This window comes from Macaca nemestrina, chromosome 11, assembly GCF_043159975.1.
Source record: "Macaca nemestrina isolate mMacNem1 chromosome 11, mMacNem.hap1, whole genome shotgun sequence".
Classification (NCBI taxonomy): Eukaryota; Metazoa; Chordata; class Mammalia; order Primates; family Cercopithecidae; genus Macaca; species Macaca nemestrina.
In genome coordinates, this window is record NC_092135.1 from 58,424,169 (window position 1) to 58,451,321 (window position 27,153).

Sequence of the window (27,153 nt, forward strand, 5' to 3'; positions counted from 1 at the left end):
GCTCATCTTGAACTCTTGCTACTTAATATATACTCCAGCTACTTAGTATGTAAACTTCTGCTCTATCAAGTCAATCAACTTTCCTGGCCTTGGAAATGCCATGCCATTTCCACTACCTGAGAATGCCATTTAAATCGCAATACCTGCCTAGATAAGGGAGGTGGGGGAGAGGTGACATGAGCCCTGTGTATTTGCCATCCTTGATACTTCTTACAAATATATCTTAAATTCATTGATTTTGAAGAAAGAAAAGGAACCTTTTGAAAGTCTTGGAAAGAGAAAACAAAGCTCAAGACGGCATAAAATGTATAAAAGCAAGAAGTACCCAGTTCATATTATCATTCACTACACTTGCTAATGGAAGGTATTGTTTAATTAACTGACCACCTACAGTGTGCCAGATATTATATAGTGAATACAACTAGCCTGTTTTCCTCCAGGTGCCATCCAACCACTTTTTTCAATATCAAGACAAAGGACCGCACAGCACACTATGACGTCTAGCTCCTCTTTAGTAGGCAAAAATTAATTCCCAGATTATACACCATAAGATTCATTGCCAAACCTACTGATCTAACATTTTGGTGGTAATTATTAAACAACATATGCTTATTGAGCTCATAATATATTAAAAGCACTGTTTTAGTTCTGTGGGAAACCCCAAAGAAGAATAAAACATGTCACTGAACTCTATGTGTTCTTGAGTTGGCAGTATTTTCAGCGCTGTATATATTTTTTCAAAAAATTAATTTTTATGAAAGAAATACATTTATAAAGTTAAAAATGTCAAATACTGTTATAAGATAAAATGGCATTTTCTTTTTTCATATCTCCCTGAGTTTCATTACCCAAGGGAAACCACGTTCAGGTCTTGTAGGTGTTTGTTGAACTACTTAAGTCAATATTTTTAAATAACATTTCTTGACTTTCTGATTCTTGAAAAATGAAAATTTAACCCTCTCTTATTACCCCCAACCTCTGCTACTTCCCACCTTCCTTTTCTTAAGATAATTATATTGTAATTTTTGGTAAATAGTTTATATTACTGTACTTACATAAACATTGTTTGCCTTTCACTAAATAGTATATTATTACAATTCCTTATACAACTTTTGTTTTTTAAATAGTTAATAATTACCTCATTTTGTCATTTAGAAAATTGTCTACACTTCTAATTTTAAAAACTATAAAGTCTTAATGTTGTTGAACATATTAAATAATCTATATAGTTTTGTCCCTGATCACACCTTTACCCTTGGGAACTCTCTCTTGTATTTCCTGATTCTTGTGTTCCAGTCTGGACTGGCAGCTCTCTAAGTTTCCTGAAGAGCTTTCATCTTTGGAAATCCCTTTATCTTTTTCTTGAGTTAGATCCCATGTTTACATCTTTCTTGATTTACTCAATTGTTTTTGTTTGTTTATTTTTGTTTGTTTCTTTGAGGGCATTCCTTATTACCTTCCTGGGAAGGGCTTCATGAGAATACATTTTTGAGATGTCTTTTTTTGTAGCTTCAAACTTGAGTGATAGCTTGGCTGGGTATAAAACTTTAATTTAGAAATCATTGTTTTACAAAATTTTGAAAGCATTGCTCCATTGTCCTTCATCTTTCAGTGTGGCTTATAATAATTCCACAAATATGTTGACAGCATTTCTCCATTGTTATTATTTCTTGCTTTTTCTTTATCTTTGTGGCTTTTTGTTAATGTTGAAAAACATATTTAACTTTAGTTTGGGGAATGGTTGGAGATAATTGCATACATTCAAGATTGCATTTTTACCCAGGTGTCTTCAGTGTCATATTAGTCTAGAAACACTGAATCATATAATTGTGTAGAGTTCATTTTTGAGTAAATCACAGATAAATATTCTGAGATGACCATGTACTGATTATTTAGGGACTATTAATGTCACATACTTCCTCTTCCTGCCTTGTATTTGAAAATAATTGTCTCTTTCTCAGTGCATTATATGCCTGTTTCATTACTTTTTTTTTTTTTGGATATAGGGTCTCACTTTGTCACTCAGGTTGGAGTGTGATGGCATGATCATGACTCATCACTGCAACCTCTGCTTCCCAAGCTCAAAAGATCCTCCCACCTCAGCCTCCTAAGTAGCTGAGACTACAGGCACATACCACCACATTTGACTAATTTTTGTATTTTTTTGTAGCAATGGAGTCTTGCTTTGTTACCCAGGCTGGTCTTGAATTCCTGGACTCAAGTAATCTGCTGGCCTTGGCCTCCCAAAGTGCTGGGATTACTGGCTTGAGCGACCAAGCCCAGTCTCCTTTTTCATCACTTTCAGCATAAAGCTAATCATGCCATTTATGCCATTTTAAGAATGTATCTGTATCTACTAATATGTTTAAGCATCTTTATTGAGATATAATTTAAATACCATGTTTATCTAAATGTACAGCTAAATTTTTAAAAATATGTCCACAGAAGTGGGCAACCATCACCACAATCTGTTTTATTATCCTCAAACAAAATCATGTATCTGTTAGTAGAAAGTTCCCATTTTACCTTCCCTCTTGCTCCTACATCCATTAATCTGCTTTCAGTCACTACAGATTTGCCTATTCTGGAAATTTCACATAAATAAAAGCATATGATCTGTGGTCTTATGTGACTGGTTTCTTTCACCTAATATACTGGTTTTCAAGGTCTATCTGTGTTGTTGTAGTTACCAGTACTTCATTCTTTTTTATTGCTAAATTGGACTACATTTTAAGCTCCATAAAGATAGCTCTTTGTTTTCACGTTTGAATATCTGACACCTAGCATAATAACTAGGAGCTATATTGTTTTACATCTTTGTTTATTAAATAGATAATAGATGGCTAATTCTGGTTTCAAATCTGTCCTCATGGTCCTACTTCAAAAACTTTTATTTGACCATGACCACATATTTTCCTAAAGTTTCTTATTTCAAAAAATTTTAAGATTTGGACAGAAAAGGAAAGTATTCTAAATATAGATAATCCTTAATTCACAGTGTGAATAACATACTAGCCACAACTACTTTCTTTCTACCTTATACCTTCATTAGTGATTTCCGGTCTCTAAACCAGTCATTTAAAGAAGTTCACAGTCACTGACCAGGATAAGATTGGAGCAAATAACTGGTTTTTTTAAGCCTGGTTCTAGAGTAAAGGAGATGCCCTTGGTCACCTAAACTAATACAATAGTTTAGTTCTTGTGGAACTCTGCTCCGATTCAGCACTGTCATGTTTTTCCCTGAGAGCAGTAAGTATTTCTCCTTTCAATCCTTTGGTTACTCTGAAGCCAAACGGAATTTGGTCAAGGCTGGGACATAGGCATTTTTTCCAGTATTCTGCCAAAAATAAGGTCAAATGTTTGTGGGCTCCTCTAATTCTATCTCATTGTCCAGTCAACATTTGAAAGGTGGAGAATTGTGCTAAGACTCGTAAACTGTGCTTTTCTGGTTCCCTCCAAGCCTTGCACACTCAAAAGAAAACATCCATACACAAGGGTTTGGGAAACCCTCCAACTTCGATATCTAAGAATGATTTAAGAGTTCAGGTTGAAGAAGGAGGGATAGAATAAATGAATTCCTCAAACTTATTTTTCTGTGATTCTAGACTTATAAGTCCTAACATATGATACTAAAACATGTGGAAAGAAGTGGTAGGATGGATATGAATTGAGCAGATACTAAAAATTAAACTCATATCTATTTATGGGTTATAACTTCCATCTTTGACTTATATATTCATGATTTCAGAGACAAGAATTTAATTTTTAAAACTAGTTTCATGGGCTTGAATTGTTTTTGAACAGGTTGACATCTTTTATAGTAACACTAAAGATGTTTCTCCTTCACGGCCAGAGATTGGGGATTTGTGTCTCTCAGATTGATGTAAACTCAAACGTTTTTTCTGAACACATACACACATACATGCACACACATGCATGCATGCACACAGTATTTTTATTTTTATTATACTTTAAGTTCTAGGGTACATGTGCACAATATGCAGGTTTGTTATATAGGTATACTTGTGCCATGCTGATTTGCTGCACCCATCAACTCATCATTTACATTAGGTATTTCTCCTAATGCTATTACTCCCCCTGCCCCCCACCCCAAGAAAGGCCCCGGGGTGTGATGTACCCCGCCCTGTGTCCAAGTGTTCTCATTGTTCAATTCCTACCTATGAGTGAGAACCTGCGGTGTTTGGTTTTCTGTCCTTGCGACAGTTTGCTCAGAATGATGGTTCCCAGCTCCATCCATGTCCCTGCAAAGGACAAGAACTCATCCTTTTCTATGGCTGCGTAGTATTCCATGGTGAATATGTGCCACATTTTCTTAATACAGTCTATCATTGATAGACATTTGGGTTGGTTCCAAGTCTTTGTTATTTTGACTAGTGCTGCAATAAACATACGTGTGCATGTGTCTTTATAGTAGCATGATTTATAACCCTTTGGCTATATACCCAGTAATGGGATGGCTGGGTCAAATCATATTTCTAGTTCTAGATCATTGAGGAATCGCCACTCTGTCTTCCACGATGGTTGAACTAGTTTACACTCCCACCAACAGTGTAAAAGTGTTCCTATTTCTCCACATCCTCTATAGCATCTGTTGTTTCCTGACTTTTTAATGATCGCCATTCTAACTGGTGCACACAGTATTTTTTTAAAAGCTAAATCTTTTTTTTTCTGAATTCAAGAGCTATAAAAAAGCTGTAAATGCCCCCTGTAGGGAAGCTCAAACCCAACAATGCAAACGTCTGATTTTATCCTTATGTTTCTTCCTCAAAAAGATGAGAACACAGGGGAAAGTTTGCCTATTTTAATCCATGAAACAAGGTCACTAAATATGTCAGTTAAATCAAAGCCCCATCTTTAAAAATGTTTCTACCTAATCTGTAATGTCCTTTTGCTAGAACTTAAGAGTGACATGAGTTCTGTAACTTATTTCCCTAGTTGGTGATAAGGGTCTGAATGTTTGGTTGACATTTCTGAAATACAGCTACCGGAGCACTAGCATTCTGATTCGGAAATCTGACTACATTAGAAGAAAATTAACTTTTCAAAAAGCCACTGTTCTAAGGAGTGATTTTAATCAAATGAGTTTTAAATGTTGTGCCTGCATTTAGAATTTTTGGAGAGATTACAACTCCCCAGTGATCTATTTACTTTTTGAAGAAGAAGAAAAAAACAAATTTATGGTAAAAATAACTATGAAAGTTGTAAAGAGCATCATAAATGAAACTAGGTTGCTTTAACTGAAATGGCTTTTATAGTAGCACCACGTTCAGAAATCAAAGAAACTACCTTCATTTTAAATAGTTTGATACCTTCAAAGAAAAATAGCAACTTGTATTAATATCTTGTCAATTGTACGTTTTCTGTTGCAATATCTCATGAAACACTTATTGATTTATTTGCTATTTGACAGGTACTTCCACTGTGCTAAACGTAAACATGGAGGGTGGGGATAGGGAGCTGTTGCAGGAAGTATCGGCTCTATTGCACACAATAGATTATTAAAATATTAAGTACCTCTAGCCGGGCGCGGTGGCTCACGCCTGTAATCCCAGCACTTTGGGAGGCCGAGGAGGGTTGATCACTTAAGGTCAGGTGTTTGAGACCAGCCTGGCTAACATGGTGAAACCCCATCTCTACTAAAAATACAAAAATTAGCCCGGTGTGGTAGGATGTTCCTGTAATCCTAGCTACTCGGGAGGCTGAGGCAGGAGAATTGCTTGAACCTGGGAGGCAGAGGTTGCAGTGAGCCGAGATCATGCCACTGCACTCCAGCCTGGGCGACAGAGCGAGACTCCATCTCAGAAAAAAAAAAAGAAAAAGAAAAAAAAATTAAGCACCTCACAGACTATTAAACATTCAAATGAAAATTATAGTGCATGTAATTTTCAGTCTACAAACTCAAGTATGCAAGATATATTTTTTTACTCCCCCTTTTACTTTCTCTCAGTTAATATGATATCCAAGTCTTGATCTTACCAATTTGTGGGAAGTTTCACCTCAGGAATTCTTAGAGATCCTTCTTATTCTGGGGTCAGCTTGAGATTGAAGGGCTTGTTATGGGTTGAACTATTTCCCCCATGAAAATACGTTGAAGTTCTCACCTGTAGCACCTTCCAATGTGACCTTACTTGAAAATAGGCTAATTACAGACATGATTATTTAAGATAAGATTATAATGGAGTAGTGTGGGCCTTTAATCCATATGACTGGTGTCCTTAGGAGGAATGGCACATAAAGAGAGAAAACAGCCTTGTGACAATGGGGACAGAGATTGCAGTGATGCATGTACAAACCAAGGAATACCAAGAATTGCTAGCATCACCAGAAGCTAGGAAGAGGCAAGGAAGGATTCTCCTCATAGGTTTCAGAGGGAACATGGCCCTGCCAACCTGCTGATCTCAGACTGCTGGCTTCCACAACTGTGATACAATAGATGTCTGTCCTAAGTCAGCCAGTTTGTGGTACTTTGTAATGGCAGCCATAGCAAACTAATTCAGAGCCTTATACTGTGTAAGAAATCGGGTGGGAGTGACAGTGTGTCTGGGCTGTCATCTTCTGGCCGCATTGATAATGCTAAATAGGCCATTGTCCCTGTTCACATGCTTGGGACTCAGGTAGTTTTTAGAAGCAGGAACATCCAGAACCTCTGATCTCTTTGCCTGGAATACCAAGTGGCCACCTTCAGGCTCTGACACATCCTGGGGTACTGGCTTATGCCTTCCTTGCTTCCTTTCCTAGCCCAGGGACGATTTTTAATATTTGAGGGATGGGGGTAGCCCCTTTCTCCTGCCTCCTTTAGTAGATTACCTATTTTTTCCCCCCCTTTTAAAATTTACGTCCCTTCTTAGCTTTGGCTCTTTAGTCTTATACATTCTCCTGAGGAATTAGGCTTTTGAAAAACAGCAGGAGGAAGCCTTTCTCTGTTTTCCATCTCTGAGATAATCAAGCTACAAACAAGGGAGGAAAGCCTGATACAGACAGACTGGAGAAGGAGGAAGTGGAAACACAAGGAGGAAAAGCCTGTGGAGTAATTATCAAACTAATATCCAGCCACAAAATTATTGTTATTATTTTTTAGAGACAGGGTATCACCATGTTGCCCAGGCTGGTCTTGAACTCCTGAGCTCAAGCAATCGCCCACCTCAGCCTCCTGAAGTGCTGGGATTACAGGCGTGAGCCCCCACACCCAGCCTCAGCCACAAAATTATTAACAAGACTACATTAAATTTTCCAATGGCTTTTTAAACTATTGACCCAGCTTTCTTACATCCTGACAATAAATTAAATTTATGAGATTGGGGATGATCAAGAGAGTGGTCTTTAATGCAAAGTTGCAGGGATGGGGAAACATTGATGGATCTCTCCAGAATTCTATTTTAGGAAAAATTTTTGCATGAATATTGACTGACTCAACCATATATATTACTGATGACCAGGTGATGCAGCTGTTGATTTCTAAGAAAAGAACATAACCAGACTCAACAAATGAAGAGCCAATTATCTTGGCCTTCTAAGTCAGTGATCCAAACCTAGCTCAGAATCGTTAAGGCTCTTTTGAAAAATAAAAACCCAGACTCACTCCTGGACATTGCCATCTGGAGGAAGCCCAGGCAATCTGTGTTTTTTTAAAAGTTCCTCTGGGTGACTTTGGCCAATTTGGAGAGGCACTAATCTAAAAGATGAAATTTAATTAATAATCTGAGCCGTGATTGCTAATATATGTATGGTTCAGGTAAATATGAATATTTAGTGCTGTTTGGATAGTGTCTCCTATCATCTGCATAACTGCTGCCCTAGCAGAATTAGTTCGATAGGTTATACTTCTGTACCTTTGATTTTAAAATACATAATTGTATTTAAAAGAAATTTATTAGCCTCCTGTATATAAACCTTTACTGCTATCCCATCAGTCTGGTAGGAAGATTTCGTGCCATTTGATAGAAGGAAAAACTGACTCTGCTTCTAAGAGACACCAAAAGTTAGTCATTTATGAGGACATTCCCAGATATTTTTTAGCAGAATAAACTTAGATGTACCCTTCCATATTACCTCAGGTCTTTGAGTGTCTATTTAGTCCTCAATTGGCACTATCTAGTCCTCTTAATTTAACACAATTAGCATTTCTGAAACTAATCACCGAAGCATTCTAAATTAATTATGCTGTTTGCTAATAGAAAGGACTCATTTTCCATGGAGAGCTGTTTTTAAAATACCGACTTCAGTGCAAGAATCTCATCTGCTTCAGCAAGTATTGTGGGTGTGCCTATGAGTGTGTGTGTGCTGTAGTAAGTTAAACCTATCACACTGCCTTCTTGCATTCTTGGCCAAGATACCATGCCAATCTGGCAAATAATGCATCGGTACAATAAGAAAACTCAGACACGACCAGGTGAATTGCTTAACCGCATGTGTCTGGTACATTTAGAACAGACACTTGATCTGGTGGATTCAGGAGACATAGAACAGTCTTTCCAGGTGCTAAAATTCCCTGGATATTTCAGTTAAGACAATAATATACATATTAAGAAGCACGTAACAAAAAGACACTGTCTAGTTAATTGTGTAACAAAAGAGAGTCTTTGTTAAGGGACTTAATGCAGAGCCCAGCCCAGAAAGCCCAAGAGCGGGTGGAAAAGGATTTCAGGAAAGAAAGGAAAGGAATGTTAACCAAGCTAACCAGCTGAAGCTTATCACTTCCCCAGAAGTTGCGGTCTTTAGACCTGTTGTGTAAGAGGTAATAAAACCTGGCAGGCTGGTACCTGTTAAGATGCCAACATAGGTGGTGGTTCATGCAACCTGAAAGTCGGCTCTGGGCTCTCCATGTGGGGGCTGGAGTAGCTAGCCCTGGGGCTAGAGTCAGGAAGGCGGGGAGCAAAGTAAAGTTTGAGGGAAAAAAATCAGCTTTGGCCCCAGCGCCACCCTCTTTCCTCTCAGTCTCTGCTCAGGGGTGTTGCAACTGTGTTTGGGGGCGTATGCTAACTTCGGGAAGACATTGGCAGAGTGCTTTGAATGACTTTGTCATTTTTCATACAGCTGTTTTCTACCCAAGTTTTCTGGTTAAGTAGCATTTTTGCTTTGGTTTGCTTCCCCATTTTGACATCAATCTGTGTCCAGTGTCCTTCAGTGGTTCTCAGAGACTTGGCATCTGGCTACTCTGATGTGATTCAGGTGCAAACACAGAGGGTTGGAGAGAAAGTGCCTCTACTGGAAAATGCCTCTAGAAAGCACTTCTGAGAAGCTTGCTCTTTGCCACAGATACTGCTTTTCTCCATTCTAGCTTGGTTTGGAGTATCCATAAATGTCTCCATTCAGTTAATATTAGGTTTTTGGTTGTAAGCTTATTCTAAAATAATTGGCTAAATGAAAACAGTAACAACTTGTTCCATAAAGAGATGATCTAATTTCAGCAAATCAGTGCCACTAATTCTGGATTTTATCTTATAGTTTGTAAACATGGAGCAGGTAAAAAGTATGAGGCAGGTTGATAGTATTGCATAGGTTGTACACTGAACAATCCTGGGGTACATCGTTTAGATAGGCTTCTTAGAGTACTGACAAAATGACTTGCCTTGCTGATGGCAGCGGCAGGCCATCTGGAGGGGCTGCTGCTATCATGCGGGCTGCAGTGGGGAGGCGCAAGAGGTGGCAGTAGGAGCAACTGTGAGAGCAGCAGTAGTGGCGGTGGGTCCCCTGTGCCCCGTGTCCCCAAGGCAGCCGACTGCATCACCTCCACCCTCGCATGGCCGGGCAGCACCTGCTCCCGGCCCGGCTTCCACTGTGGCCTCAACCTCACTTCCCACTGCATGCCAGGGGCTGCAAGTACCTGGCTGACAGCGCAGCTGGAACTCGCAGGGCCGGCCCTAGGAGCATCAGGTTCATTCATGCCAGGTTGGTCCGAATGCTGTGCCACCTCCACCTCACCCACTGCCCTGGGAGCTGAGCCAGTCTCCCACTGGTGGGGGTGGGCAGCGTGGTCAGGCACAGAGAGGCGGGCAGAGAGAGGCCCTAAGGTGGAGCTGGGTCTGGGGCAGTGCCATATTCCTCAGAGCTGGAAGGAGCAGGCAGGAGCAGGCAGGAGCAGGCAGGAGCCCTGCCCTCCCAGGCGTGGCTGCAGCTGCCCAAGTTGCAGCTGGGGACCCAGGCACATCTGCACTCTCCGGAGCCCGGGAAAGCTCTCCCTTCCCGCTATAGGCTCGGAGGTGTCTGCTCCCACTGCCTGGCTTCTCCACTCTGTTAGCGCATGCTCTGGTCACAGAGCGAAGTTGAAGCCAAGCCCAGGTGCTGTCACAACCTGGCTGGGTGCGCTCACACTCAGGGCAGTGCTAACACGCCAGCCCCCTGCCACCTGAGCCCCCTCTGGACTTTGGATGCCAACAAGCATGGGAGGGAGGCTGAGGGGGCACTGAGGGCAGCTTGGCACTGGTCTGCAGGCGCCCCTTGGCACAAACAGCATGGGCGCCATGAACAGTGGCAGGAGGCAGACAGACTGAGTGGAAGGGGGCAGGTACCCCATGAAGTCAGGGAGGGCCTGAAGCCTGGGGACCAGGCTGCCAGTCCTGCGGACAAGAGTGGGAACTGGTGATGCCGTTTTCCAGGCCTTCCCATAGCTGCCCATGGACCAATCAGCGTGCACTTCCCCTCTGAGGCTCGGGAAAGCCTGGACTCAGCCAGTCTAGAGGAGGCAATGGGAAGACCAGTTGCAGAGAGTAGCTGCCCATGCCAGAGTCTCCTCTTTGCTGAGAGCTGATGAGACAATAGGACGACCAGCTCTGGAGAGGAACTATCCTCTCCGCAGAGAACTGGACGTTTGTTGGGACGACCTGCATAGCAGAGAGGAGCTACCCTCTCTGCTGAGAGCTGAAGCAATGATAGGACGACCAGCTGTAGAGAAGAGCTACCCTCTGCTCAGAGCTGAACACTCGTCGGGACACTCTGGCTCCGGAGAGGAGCTGCCCATTGCAGGTCTCCTCTGAACTGTTCTATTGCTCAAAAAAGCTCCCTTTCGTCTTGCTCACCCTCCACTTGTCTGCGTACCTAATTCTTCCTGGAGACAGGATAAGAACTCAGGACCCACTGAATGGCAGGGCTGAAAGAGCAGTAGCACAAACAGGGCTGAAACAGGACCTTTGCCCACCACGTTGCGGGGAACAAGAAGGAGAGAAGGAGAAAAGAGCTGCAGTCCTTTGAGGACCCCAGACCTAGGAGATCCCTGAGCCAGGGCTGTGATACCCTCTTTAGGGCTCTGTGGTTCTGGGCATCTCCAAGGTTCTGGGTGCCACACTGTGTTCCCCAGTGTCAGCCATGGAAGCTGCTTATGGTACGCCCTGTCAAGCCAGAGTCCCAGGGAGCTAGCGCCCATGCCGGTGCCTAGAGGTGCCTGTCCTGCTGCAGCTGGTATGCCTGGCTGTGCACAGTGGCTGGATCCCATGCTCGCTCACACACCCCTCACCTCTCCACACCTGGCTTGCCCTTGGCAGGCATGGGATCCAGGCTGGTAGTGGGAGCCGAGCGCAACCTGTCAGGCCAAATGGGCGAAATGAGCCCAGCGGGCCACATCAAAACTCCGGCAGAGGCGCTACTGGCCACAGAGGTTTCCGGCTGGTGAAGCAACACCGCAAGGGTCCTGTAACACTGCTACTCAAGACACTTAATCTTACAGGAATGGTTTTTCAAAATTAGATTCAAAGATGGGGAAAAAAATCCTATGAAAATCAGAGCATCTGGTCACCATTAAACTATAGTTCTGGGAAGTTATTTTCTTGCGTTAGAGCTGAATGTTTCACTTGACTCTCAACTTTATACTCCAAAATGGATATTTCACATAAATAACAAAGAGTTACCTCCTCTCCAACCTCCATTCTCAGTCTCTAGGAATAACCACTTTCAACTCTTTTGAGAGTTATTCTTTAGGTGTTTCCTCTATATTTCAAAAAGCATATTTAAACTGCTTTTACTTGATTTTCCTGTTTTAGATATTATCTTTTGACTTTCTATTTACCATGGAAGATGAGAATTTAGCTTTCTTAAATACCTGCCCTCCTCTTCTCAGTTCCACCCTAACTTTCTATAGAACTATATAATTTCAAGGTAGATCACAATTCAGTGTTTGTTTTGTTCTGAATATGATTTTTAGTCACAGCTGAGTCATGTGGTATAGTATTATATTTCATTTCCTGTTGACCTTCTTGTTTTTCCTGTTAATGTTTGTTTTTTTGTTAGCTTGGTTATCTATACACACTCACTAATTCATTCCTAACTCTCCATGTTCATGTTCCATTGCAGTCTGATTATTCTCAAGGCCTGCTACCTATTGTAGGTTGGAAATCATTTTTCTCAACATTTTGAAGTCATTGCCCCATTGTTTTCTAGCTTCCACTGCTGGAGTTGAATAATCCAATGGCATTCTGATTCTGGATCTTTTGTCTGTGTTGTCCGTGACACTTCTCCTTTTTCATCTCATGAGTCCCTTTGAGGACCCATGTGACTCGGGGTGAATTTCTTCCTATTCTCTGCATTGGTTTTGTTCCATGTGACTTCCTCTTTTTTGCTGTTTTTAAATTTTGGTTTCCAACTATTCTGTTAGAGACTTTCCTCACCTATCTAGTGATCTCTGGCTTTCCATTCACATTTAAACAAGCTATGAGAAGCTTTCTATATGGAGGAAGGGTTTTGTCAACTGCTAGACTCCATCCTGGGGCTGGAGTTGGTAAACTGAGGCCCATAGGCCAAACCAGTGGGTCAAAAATGACCCACTGCTCATTTTTATATGGCTCTAAGTGTCGTTCTTATATTGTTAAAAGTCGAAGAAAATAATGAGAATAATATTTTCTGACACATGAAACTTCTTTGTATTTTTATTCCAGTTAACTTTCTGTAAAGAACAGGGTGAATGAATCCTAGTAGCTGGAATTCCAGTGGGAAGAGAACTATCTAGCATTCCTCACCCCCAATAACCTGTATTCCTCATTAAAATGTTTCTGACCTTTTCATAGTTCTGATCCTAACTAGTAGACAGCTTTGCTATTGATAGAACCCGGAAAATTCAGTCATCATCCCCCTCAAGCCTGCTTCCATCTGAATGCTTGACAGACAATGGTGGTGATAGAGCTGCTCTGGAAAAAGTAACACTATGCCCACACTGTAATTGTGCCATATCAAGCTTTGCAAGTTCCAGATGGGAGTCGTGGGATGTTCTGCTTAACAGTTTAGTATGTGACTAATAGAGGATGTGCTCTTTGGGGCTGGATATTTCGGCAGAACCAGACAAATGATCCTGTATGAGGAGTTTAGGGCCATAATTGTAAGAGTTTCCAGGGAAGTGGCTAAGGAAGGAGGGCTTTGGACATTGAATTACAAGTTTCTTACAACCTACACAGAATCTTTTTAAAATACTTTTTTTCTTTTTCTTGATGGGGCAGTCTGGACCCCCGGCTGATGTAGTGAACTTGGTTCCACCTTCCTGACTAGTGTCAGGAATCATCTCTCAGAGATGCGGTCTTGCTACACAGAGAAGCTGTCAGAGGATATCTTTCTCTCACTACAACCAGTCATTTCCAAAGATAAGGGCACACTCAGGAGCATTTTCCTTGGACTCTGAGAAGAGGCCTTGAACCCTGGCTCTGCAGGGTTGCTGTGATGGCACCAGAGGGGCAGGATGGGAGGCAGAACGACACAGAAATTCACAGGAACAAGTGTGTGCTCAGCAGCTGAGGTTACTTGTATTTTCAATATGAACAGAATCTTTTAAAAATGTTGATCAGTTCACACCACTATATTATGCAAAATATTCTCATGGTTTCTCATCACATTTGTCACTAACTCCAAGTTCCTGGCCATGGTGGCCTAGACGGCCCTGCATGCTCTGGCCCCTTCCATCTCTCTGATCTCTTTTCCTGCTGTTTCATCCTTTGCTCATTCTGCCCCACCCACATCCGCCTCCTGGCTGCTCCTTGAACGTGCCAAGCTAGTTCCTTTCTCAGAGTCTGCATTGGCTCCTCCCTCTGTCCAGTGTGTGGTTTCCTCACATCTTTAGATGACTTACTCTCTTACTTCATTCAGGTGTCTGCTCCCATGTCAACTCCTCACACATCTTTCCTAACCATCCTCTCTCAAGTAGTCCCCTCCCATCACCTGTCACCACTGGCAATCCCTCCATCAGCAAACTGGGATTCTGTTTCATCTCAGACCCATGCCCCACCTTCCTCCACTTTCTACTATGGAGGCTCATCTCTGCAAACCACATCTCCTAGCCTCCTTTGCCAGTTGGCTTCAAGTTAAGTTTGGTCATTACTCTTTCGGGGGAAGGGGGAAAGGAGAAAGAAGGAAGTGGAAAGACCCGGGAGATTTCTCACCTTTTCTCTCCTTTGGGTGGCATCTCCAGATACAGCTGCATCTCCCTCATGATTCCAGCATCTGCGAAGTGGTCTTGGCCTCTGGGCTTCAATAATACCACTTCTTTCCTTTATTCTCCAGCCCAATAGACAATTGCAAATCCCCGGGTTGCCTTATTGTCATGTTTGCTCTTTAAGTATTTCTAACACCGTTCTAATTTCCCATATTAAATCCTGGAATACTGTATTGGACTCTTTTCCTGGCTGGATCCTGATTTGTCTATCCTGCTGTATGTTTTTCATAGCCCTTGTCACCACCTGTTATTATATTATTATTGGTTTACTTGTTTATTTTCTGTCTCCTCCATTAGAATGTAATTTCCATGAGGCCTACATGCTTGGGAACTCTGGGCAGACATTGGAACCTGAAATTAGAGGGCTGTGCATTTCCATTTCCTGACCATTTCCCAGAGAACTGGAAAGAAGGCCCTCCTGTGTTTCTCTCGGGAAGGCAACAAGCACAGTTAGAGAGGAGGAGCTGGGCCAAGTGCTACGTGGGAAGCTCTAGCTGCTTTAAGAAGTTCTCTGGTGTATTTCCAGCTTCAGGGAGACATATCCAAATTCCAGCTCCAGGAATTGGGAGTAATGGCAACTGGCCCTATGGGGAGAAAAAGGCACCATGGGAGACTTTGGAGCACATTAGGGGAAGAATCTACAGGTTGGTTAGGGTTGGGGAGGAAGCACTTTCTACTCAGCTGAGGAGATAGGGACTGACGTATGAACACAACAACTAATGTTGCATGTGGGACACACTGCTGTGCCCTGCCCTAAGTGTTTCACATTATTAACTTCAATGCATAAAACTATATTAAACTACATATTTGAAAATACCAAAACTAACCACATGCTTTATATGATTTTACGAAGTTGGCAATTTAATTTGTTCTTGAATTACTGGCTTATTTTTAACAGAACAAATCAGTGACATAAATAAATAAACAAGTAAATATCAATCCCAGACAGACACCAGGAGATAAGATGAATAGGTGTAGGGCTTTGCTAAAGATAAAAATGACCGATGGGAATGAAGGATGACTTCTTATCTCTCAGGGAGGGCTGTGTCCATGCAACGTGTGGGTTTCTTCTTCTGCATACCATTTTTAGCAGCCACTTTTGTTTTCAAGGATTATTTAGGAGTATGGGTCTTAATGTTCAAGTATGTGCAATTGTTCTGGGTATTTTTATGATCTATTCTAATACTATTGGATTATGATTACAGAATGTGGCCTGTAAAATCTCTGTTTTAAAACTTTTGCTAGGGGCAATTGTTTTCTGGCCAGTACAAAATTGATGTTGTAAATGTGTTATGTACATGTAGGAAGAAAAAAGGATATTGTCTAGTTGAAGAATCTCTACTTATTATGAGCTCATTCAGTGTACTGTTTAATTCCTTTTTATTTTTTATTTTTATTTTTTTTGAGATGGAGTTTTACTCTTGTTGCCCAGGCTGGAGTGCAAAGGCACGATCTCAGCTCACCGCAACCTCTGCCTCCCAGATTCATGCAATTCTCCTGCCTCAGCCTCCTGAGTAGCTGGGATTACAGGCATGCGCCACCACGCCCAGCTACTTTTGTATTTTTAGTAGAGATAAGATTTATCCATGTTGGTCAGGCTGGTCTTGAACTCCCAACTTCAGATGATCTGCCTGCCTCGGCCTCCCAAAGTGCTGGGATTACAGACGTGAGCCACCATGTCCGGCCTATTCTTATTCTTACTAATTAAACCACTCGGAAAGAGGGATTTTAAAGTCTCTTACTCTAATTGCACTTTTAAATATTTTCCTGTTTGCATTTCTAAAGATTTTTCTTGTTCATATGCTGTTTTGTGCATATAGATCTATATGTTATCTTCTTTGGAAGATATGACTTTTTAAAGAATTAATTATTTATTAAGTCTATAGCACCCAGTATTCCCAGGCAGGCTCCCACATATGACTTACATAACTTTTGTGACTTTTGTCATCATATTCTGTCTTTATCCTGCTTAGTGCTTTGAATCTTAAATTTAACTTTTATGAAATTAATATTTCTTCTATTTATTTTATCTTATTTTATTGAGACAGAGTCTGACTTTGTCACCCAGACTGGAGTGTAGTGGCACTATCTCGGCTCACTGCAACCTCTGCTGCCAGGGATCAAGCAATTCTCCTGCCTCAGCCTTCCGAGTAGCTGGGATTAAAGGCCTGCACCACCATAACTGGCCAATTTTTGTGTTTTTGGTAGGGACGGGGTTTCACCATGTTGGCCAGGTTGGTCTTGAACTCCTGACCTCAAGTGATCCGCCTGCCTTGGCCTCCCAAAGTGCTGGGATTACAGGCATGAGCCACCGCGCCTTGCCTATGCTGTTTATTTTTGTTTGTGATTGCCTAATATTATTTTGCCCTCCGTTTTGTTTTCAGTTCTTTAAAAAAATTTTATTACTGAAAATGTGTTTCTGATAAACAACATATAGCTCAGACTTCTATTTTTAAATAGCAAAGTAAAAATATCTGTCTTTAAATAGGAAAACCTGGTCACATTCCATGTTATAATTGGTGTACTTGATTTTATTCCATCCATTTTAATTAGTGCTTATAGTGTAATTTGTTGTGCTCTTATTTCTTCTTCTCGTAAGTTCGATCAACTTTGCATTCTTTAATTGCCTTTGTCAATTTACAAGTTTTCTTATATATTTCTATTCTACCATTGGTATTTCCCATTCTTTATCCTTTTGATTAAACACACATTTATCTATCTATTACATCAACACTCTATTTTGAACTATTGAAAAGCTCTGGGCTTTAGTCAATTCATGGGTGACTGATGAGCCTCAGGAAGTGATATTATTTTCATTCCTACTAATAAGATTTTAGGGGCTTGAGCCACTAATGGAAAAAAGTGGATTCATAAAGAAGTTAGGATCAAGAAAACACAAAAGAGAGATAATGCCCATTGCTGGGTAGTCACAGAGGGCTTACAAGGCAAGCCATAGAGGTCAAAAAATTAAGAGGCTTCTGCTACCAATGCAGTGAAGGATTAGCATGCAAGCATTTAGTCAGGTTTGACATGAACCCCCTCTCCAGGAAGTCTTCTGGGGTCTGCCTTAGGAGACAGTATCTGGTTCCATGTGGCCAGGAGGTCAGAGGAATGCTGATAAATATGGGATGGGAAATGGAGATTGGTCAATCCCTCTGTGGGTGGAGAGCCTAGAGAGATCACTAGTAAGAAGGACCAGAATTTTATACAATTCTATAAAATTTTATACAAATTTTATAGAATTGCAGTTAAACCTGTTATCCTCATGCTCCCTAAGTTAAACGTGACTGCAATGAACTCACCAATAGAACCCTATAATGTATCAATATCCATAAAAATATTAATACATTGTTAAATGAGGGAATCTAGTTCTTAACTATTTAGGAGGCAGTGCTGTGTTTTCTTAAATCTCCGAGACCAGCTTTTCCAGGTTTCTGTGAACTTGGACTTCTGTTTCTCAGAACTCTTACTTTCTTCTAATGGACAGGATATAAGTGGGGTCTGAGAGGAGACTGCCACCCCACAGAGCCTCCCTGACTTATTTCCCCCCTCATTCTACTTCTCTTTCCTTTGCTCATTTTTCAGTTGACCCTGGAAAGCCTACCTCATTGAGAATATTTAGATTTTATCACTTTGCTCAAACTTCTTCTCAAGATTCATCTATTCCAAGAATAATTTTATGACTTTCTTAGCTCATTTTATAATTTGGCTTTGTCTCCCTCCCTGGACCCCCAACTTAAAAGATGTACATACATATATTTTTCTCTCTCCACATCTATGTCATAAACTCTTTAAGATCATAATATGTGTCTTTTGCTTGATTTGATCCTTCTTTGCTTTAGAACAGTTATATGCAAGCCTTAGATACTTAAGAAATGCTTGTTTAACTGATGTTTACACTGAAGTATAAAAATATGCAGATGTACAAATGGGATAAAGATTCTTTAAGACACCAGTAGAACAGCATTGAAAATTATTTTAGGAAAAGCTATTGAAATATCAGTGGATAATAAAAACTGTTTTTGGAACTATAAAGAATCAGTGAAGCTAAATGATGCTATTGAAACTGATGAAAGAACCAAAACACAATAAAAATGGATGAAGGATGTGAACACATTCACAGAGAAAGGCAGAAATATTAAAACCTCTTAAACACATGAAGAGATACTCAATCTCTTTTATCATAAGAGAAATTAAATATTAAAACTGATAGGAATTTCTGATTCTGGCCAAGACTGAGTAAGAGAGACCAGCTTTAATCTTTTGCCTTAACAAAGTAGGAAACTAGACACAATCTGAGACAATAGTTTTCCGTCTTTGGACAACAAGCAGCCCAGGTCTGGGAACCCTGAGAAAAATGAAAAAAGCAAACAACAATAATGAAAGAGTAACAGAAAGAAAAATAAAGACCTGAATAATTGCACTAGCTTCTCATGCCTGGAGAATTTCCAGGCTTCAGTGAAGACAGAGGAAACCCAACACAGTTAGCTTACAGTGAGGAGGAGGCACACTGGAGTTCAGGGAGGACAACGGCTAGTTATTGTGGAGTACACTGGAGTGGAGGGATTGGCTCCGGGAAAATTCTCTAGGGGATGCAGAAGAATCCTCTGAGTCTTTCACTGATTGCTAATCTACAGATGAATGAGAGAAAACGACTTCAGGCTGTGTTAAAAACCACTGGAAATCAGTGGACAGACAGATTCCAGGATCTCACACAGAGCTGGTAATAGTTTGTGTTCACATGAGCCCACGTGGAAAGACCTAATACATGGGCATTAAGTAGAATCCTAAGTAGTAGGGCAAAGTTGATCCTGGACTCAAGTCCACCTAGATCTATCTTAACCCAGTTTAAAAGCAAGCCTTGAAATGATCCAACTGATTTCAAATTACTGAATTGTACATAAAAACAAAATTCAACATTATTTTAAGGAATACTGGAAATCCAGCAACAAACAACATATCATAATCCTCCCCAAAACTCTCAGACATACAAAAATGTAAAACTTATGATCCATAACCAGGAAAAAAGTCAATTTGCACAAACACACAAATGATATTAAAAGGACTATTACAAATATGCTTCACATATTTAAGAAAACATGGCAATTACAAGGAGAGAAATGGAAGACATTAAAAAAATAAATAGTACTGGGGTAAGTTTTCAAATAAATAGAAATTCAGTGTCTGAAATGAAAAATGTGCTGGATGGGGTTAATAGCAAACTAGCATCTGTAGAATAAATCATTAGTAAACTTCAAGAGATAGCAACAGAATCTGTGAAGCACATAGAGAAAAAAAAAAAGACTAAAAAAATCCAGAGCAGCAGTGACCTATAGGAAACTATCAAGTGATCTAATATGCATTTAATTGGAGTCCAAAAAAAGGGGGTAGGGATAGAAAAATTATTGAAGAAACACTGATCAAAAATTTTCCAAACTTGATGAAAACCATAAATCTAAGAAGCTCAATGAATTGAGCAGATTAAACATAAAACTAGAACAAAGCACATCATAATCAAATTGTTGAAAACCACTGAAAAAGAAAAAAATCTTAAAAGCAGACAGGGAATATAGATACATTATATACAGAGAAATGAGGTTAAAAATGATAGGATAATTTTTATCAGATATTCTACAGCCAGAAGACAGAAGAGAGATATCTTTAAAGTACTAAAAGAAAATAAATCTTTCAACCTCTACTTTTTTAACCAGTCAAAATGAAAAGTAGACAAAGACAGAAATACAAAAGCTGAAAGAATTCATCATTAACAGATCTTGATTTCAAGAAATATTTTAAAAAGTTCATCAAGGAAGAGGGAAATTTGGGTCTATGCAAATGAATGAAGAACCCCAGGAACTGAAAGTATATAGATAATGTAACAGGTATAGTTTTACTTTTTAAATTTCTTTAAATGCTAATTATCTATTTAAAGCAAAACTAACAATGTATTGTGGAAGGTATAGCACATATGGTAGTAAAATCAAAGCACAACAAAAGTAGCACAAAGGACAGGAGAAAGGAAATAGGAATATATTTAAAAGTAGACTGTGATAAGCTAAGGATGCAAATTGCAAGCCCTGAGGCAATCACTGAAAGAATGAAATGGAGATATGGCTAATGTCAATAGTTAATATAAACCGGGATAATTAAAAAAAAAACCCTCAATTAACATAAAAGACATTAAGAAAAGGGAAAAAAGGAACAAAGAGTAAATGGGACAAAAAGTTATAAGTAGAAATATGGTAGATTTAAACTCAACTAAGTTGTTAATCACATTAAATAGTCTAAATGCCTCAATTAAAATGCAGATTGTCAAACTGTATAAAAATGCAGAATCCAGTGATACTGTCTACAAGAAACCAATACAAAATGTAAAGACATAGCTTTAAGTAAAAAAAGGAAAAACTTATACCATGCAAACACATTAAATAAAAAACCTACAGTGGCCCTATTAATATCAAACAGAATAGATTTTAGAACAAGAAATAACAAAGAGGAACATTTCTTTATAAAGGTCATTTCATCAGAAGGACACAACAATTCTAAATGTGCATGCACCTTATAACAGCTTCAAAATATAGAAAACAAAAACTGATAGAACTTAAAGGAGAAATAAAGATAAACCTGCAATTTATAGGCAGAGATTCTACATTGCTCTTTCAGTTTTCAGTAATTGATAGAATGAGTAGACAGAAAATCAGAAATGATATAGACTACTCAAACAATATCAGCCAACTTTACCTAATTAACATTTATAGAACACTGCATCCAACAACAGCAAAATACAAATTCTTTTCAAATAAACACAGAACACTTATCAAGATAGACCCCATATTCTGGATTGAAAAGCAAGTCTCAGTAAATATAAAAGGATTAAAATCCTAAAATCTATTTTCTGTACGTAAGATTAAGATAGAAACTGGTAACAAAGATATCTGGAAAGTCTAAATATTTAAAAATTAGTCATCACATTTCTAAATAATTCATAGTTCAAATAAGAAGTCACAATGAAATTAGAAAATATTTTAAGTTGAGTGAAAGTAGAAACACAAAACAATCTGTAAGGTGCAGTTTACAAGAAGAAAATTTATATCATTAAGTGCTTATTTTAAAAAAAGGACAAAAGTCTTAAATCAATGATCCTAGTGTGTATCTTAAGAAACTAGAGGCCGGGCGCGGTGGCTTACGCCTGTAATCCCAGCACTTTAGGAGGCCGAGGTGGGTAGATCATGAGGTCAGGAGATCGAGACCATCCTGGCTAACACAGTGAAACCCCGTCTCTACTAAAAATACAAAAGATTAGCCGGGCGTGGTGGCGGGCGCCTGTAGTCCCAGCTACTCGGGAGGCTGAGGCAGGAGAATGGCGTGAACTCGGGAGGCAGTTTGCAGAGAGCCAAGATTGCGCTACTGCCCTCCAGCCTGGGTGACAGAGTGAGACTCCATCTCAAAAAAAAAAAAAAAAAAAAAAAAGAAACTAGAGAAAGAACAGTAAATTAAACCTAACATAAGCAGAAGGAATAAAATGGTATAGACAAACCCACAATCAGTGTAATAGAAAACAACCAACCAAAAAAACAGTTAAACCAAAAGTTATATTTTTCAAAAAAGCAATAATATTGATAAACTTATAGTCAGATTGTTCAGAAAAAAAGTAAAACAAACAGTTTTAGGAATGGAATGAGTGAAATTACAACAGATTCTACAGACATTAAAAGGACAACAAAGAAACATGTTTAATGGCATCAAATTTTATGTAAAGATAAAAGGAACAAATCCCCTAAAAGATGCAAGCTAAGTGCACATAAGGAGAAATAGGTAACATAGTCCCATATCTATTGAAGATATTGAATTCATGGTTAAAAGCTTTTCCAGAAAGAAAATGCTAGGTCGCAAAAGCTTCACTAGTAAATTAATCAAATAGTTAATAAAAATAATATCATTTCTATACAATTTCTTACAGAAAACAAGTTAGGAAGGAATACTTCCCCAAAATGAGGTCAGAGTTATACCAATACCAACCAATAAAAGTCAAACCCACAAAAGACAAGGAAATTAAACCACTGATCAGTAATCTTCAAACATAGAAGCAATAATGTTTCACAAAATTTTGGTGAATCACCTCTAGCAATAAAAAGAATAATACATCATGACCAGGTAGAGTTCATCACAGGAACATAAAGTTTTAACTTTTGAAAATCAATGCAATTCACTGTATCAATAGACTATAAAAGAAAAAATGCATAATCATCTCAGTAGATCCACAAAAAACAGGAAATATTCAATGTTCATTCATGGAAAAAAACTCTCAGCAAACTAAGGAGGGAACTTTCTCAATATAATAAAGGGTTTCCACAAAAACCCTACATTTTAAATCACAATTAATGAGGAAATACCAAAGCTTTCCCTTTCAGGTCGGAAGAGGGCAAAGGAACTCATCATTTTTTTTCAATATTGTACTGAAGCTATTAGCTAGGGCAATATGATAGAACAAAGACAAAGAAAGAGGGATAGAAATAATTAAAATTCTGTTTCCAGATAACATGATTATGTATGCAGAAAAATAAATTTATCAAAGATTCAGGATATAAGGTCATATATAAAAATCCAATGTATTTCTATGCTGTCAACAAATATTTGGAAATGGAAATAGAAATAAAATTTATAAGAACATCTGAAATAATGTTTTAAAAACTTATTTTAAAACGTTATTTCTATTTTTTAATTAGATTTTTAAAAATACTCAAGATTTGTACAGTGAAATGTCTAAAACATTGCCAAGAAAAATGAAAGCAGGCCTAAATAAATGAAGAGAAAGGTCATGTTTACAGATTAGAAGACTTAATATTAAAATGTCAGTTTTTCTCTAATCTATAATTTCATCATGATACCAATCAATATTTCAACACTATTTATGAAATTGGCAAGTTGATTCTAAAATATATGCGGAAATAAACAGGACCCAGAATAACCAACATGATTTTGAAAAATAACAAAATTGTGAGACTTCCACAATCTGAGGTAAGACTAATTATAAAGTCACTAGTGCAGTACAATATTGACGTCAAGGTAGATATATAGATTAATGTAACACAATAGAAAGCTCAGAAATAGACATAGACATATATTATATGATTATGTGATTTTTGACAACAGTTTCAAAGTAATTCAATTGGGTAACTATGGTCTTGTCAACAAATAGGCATCCATAAGTCCTTACCTCACATCATACTTAAAAATTAACTCAAAATGGATTATAGAATTATAAAAGTGAAACTGTTAAACTTTTAGAAGAAAGTATGTGAAGAAATCTTTGTGACCTTGGTTAGCAAAGATTTGCTAGATAGAAAACCAAAAACACAAACTATAAACTAATAAGTTGTTACGGTGGATTTCATTAAAATACAAAATTAGATTCTTTTGCTTTTCAAAAAGCTCTTTTATGAAAATTGAAGGCAAGCCATAGTCTGGAAGAAAATATTTGTAAAATATAGTTCTAAAATAGACCTTAAATGGAAGATATAAGAACACTCAAACTCAATAATTAAAAAAACTAATAAATATTTGAATAGACACTTCACCAAAGAAGATATATAAATGGCAAATAAGCACATGAAAGGATGCTCAACATCATTAGTCTGAAGAAAAAGCAAATTAAAACCTCAATTACCATTACATACCCACTAAAGTGACTACGGCTGAAAACCGACAATACTTTGTATTGGCAAAGGTATGATATAAATGCAACTCTCATATATTGCTGATGGGGATAAAAGAAAATGTCATAGCAATTTTGGAAAACAATTTGGAAGTTTCTCATAATGTTAAAAATACACATCATACAACTCAGCAATACCATTTATAGTGATTCATCCAAGAGAAATAAAATGTATTTTCTTTGAATTTTTTTTTTTTTTTTTTTGAGACAAGGTCTTGCTCTGTCTCCCAGGCTGGAGTGCAGTGGCACTATCATGGCACATGGCAGCCTTGACCTCCTGGGCTCAAGCAGTCCCCCACCTCAGCCTCTCAAGTAGCTGGGATTACATGTGTGTGCTACAATGACCAGCTAATTTTTGTATTTTTTGTGGAGACAGGGTTTAGCCATGTTGCCCAAGCTGGTCTTGAACTCTTGGATTTAAGCAATCTGCCCATCTCAGCCTCCCAAAGTGTTAGGATTACAGGTGTGAGCCACTGCAACTGGCCTGCTTTCTTTTTTTCTTTTTTTTTAATTAAAAAATTTGTTTTTGAAAACGTATTTTCACATAAACACTTCTTGTAGAAAAACAATTTGTTGTATGGGCAGAGTGACACCACCTTGAAGCAATGATGACTTCTGCATACCAAGGTGTTTGGCAGCAAGGTCTTAAAACAATACCTGTAGGATAAATAACCTCTCTTAAAGATGCTTAGCCAACCCTCCAGTAGTCATGAGTTTTGGCAAGAAAATCTGAGATGTGACCAGCTGCACATTTTGCCCTAAAAGCTTGCTATAGAAAAGATATTTTCCAAAGGGCAGGTGTGGGTATCCACTGTCTCACAGCCACCTGAGACATCATTTCTGCTTATAAGTCCCTATTAAATATTAATTTTCAAGAAACTGGATTTGTTAGCCTCTTTATTTGGCCTCTCAGTGTCCTCAGGCTTTGGGGGGCAGGTTTGCATAGACCTGTCCATGTGGAACGCTTATACTCAATTATTCCTGGTGGTTTTATTCATAATAGGCCCAAACTGAAAATAACCAATATGTCCATTAACTGGTAAGTGGATAAACAAAATTTAATTTATCCCTACAATGGAGTACTAGGCTACAACAGAAAAGAGTGAAAGATTGGTACACACATCAGCACAGATGATGCTCAAACCATTTTGTTAATAGGAGGAGCCATACAGAAAAGAGTGCCTACTGTATGGTTCCTCATGAAGTACTATAAAAGGCAAAACCATGGTGGCTAAAAGCAAATTAGTGGTTGTCAGAGGTTTGGGATGGGGTTAGGGAATTTGCTGTAAAGGGGCATGAAGGATTTGGGGTGTGATGTTCTATACATATTCTATGTGTGTTTGTGGTTGTGATTACATTAATACTGTCATATATGTTTGTCAAAACTCAAAACATACGTAAAACAAATTTTATTACATAAATTATACCTCAACAAAGGTGACTGTTAAAAACTACCCTTAATTTTTCACCTATTAAACTGACAAAACCCCAAAAGCTTGATACTGCACTGTGTTAGTCCTACTTTGGAGAAATGGGCAGTCTTGGACATCATCTTTGTGGGAGAAAAATAGTTCATTCTATTATAAATAGCTATTTGATAGTATCTGTCAAAATTACAAATTCATATACACTTAGACCCAGCAATTCTATTATTGGAGACTATCCTAGTCAATTGAAAAATGGGAGACTATGTACATTCTACATTATGAGTTAGAATTCTAAAAACTGAATAACAGGTTTTAAAAAATGATGAAAATGAGAATTGATAAAGTATATATGATATCAATACAAATGCAGGAAAAAAATCTCTGAGAAGAAAATGTTTCTAAGAAAAGAAAGAACATGGATGCTAAAAAAGGATTTGGATGAAGTTAATTATGATACAAATTGATTAGACATTTAATTAATGTTCTTAAATCTTTCAGACATGCATGAAAAATGAACAAATGTCTGTAAAAGAAGTCATGAAAATCTTGATAACACAGTCATTGAAATGTATATTCAACTCAGTGTACAACTTAGTAGCTATAGATGACAGTATTAAGATAATTACCGTCTTAAATAATTATAGAAAAGCTATTGCAACTATATCATTGTGACTACAGTATACATGAACAAGACTTCTTGTGTTTAGAGGGCTAAGAATTCTTGAAGAACACAAGACCCAAACTCATGAAGACCTTGATAAATACAAGCTGAAATATGGCAGAAAGTGCCTATATGATCCGGAAAGGCTTCTGGGAGGAGGTGGTCAGTGAGGTGAGCCAAGAAAGTGGGTAGGAGTAAAATGGGAAGGGTCATTTTTTCTAGGAGGAGGAGCATCATTTGGGTGGTGGGAAGGCTCAAGGACAAGGAGTGAAACAGTGCAGAAAGAGAAGGACTTCAGGTGGGAGATTAGGAAAATAAGAGTGTAAGAGGAGGTACCCTTCTGGAGAACCTGAGCACTACACTGCCATGTCTGAACTTCTTACAGGCACAGGATGCCACTGGAATTTTTGAGCAGGGGTCAGCCATGACAGTGGAGTTTAAAATACAGCATATCTGGCTGCAGTGAGCAGGATGGGTTGCAGCCCTGAGAGATTGCAGGCAGAGACTGACTAGGGAAGTGTTGGAATACATTAGGCGTGAAGTGATAATAACTAAGGTTCTGGTCAAGGGTGTGGCTATGAGATCAGAAAAGAAGGCTTGGATATAGAATAGATTACTTCACAAGAGCCAACAGGCTTGGCGACTAATCCCGTGTGTAGGAGAAAGAAAGGAAAGGGAAGAATCAAAGACAGCTTCTTGGTTTGAGACTGTCTTGTGGAGAGAATGATAGTACCATTGACAGAGATAAAGAAGTCAGGAAGAGTTGCTGGTTTAGAGGAGGAAAACGGGGAGTGTGATTTTTTAAAATATTATGTTGGAGTGGAACATTGGATATCAGTAATAATGTTCAGAAGGTAATTAGAGAGGTCAGACTTGGGTAATTTAAATATGGAAGTCAACAGAGGACTGAAGGATAAAGAGGAGA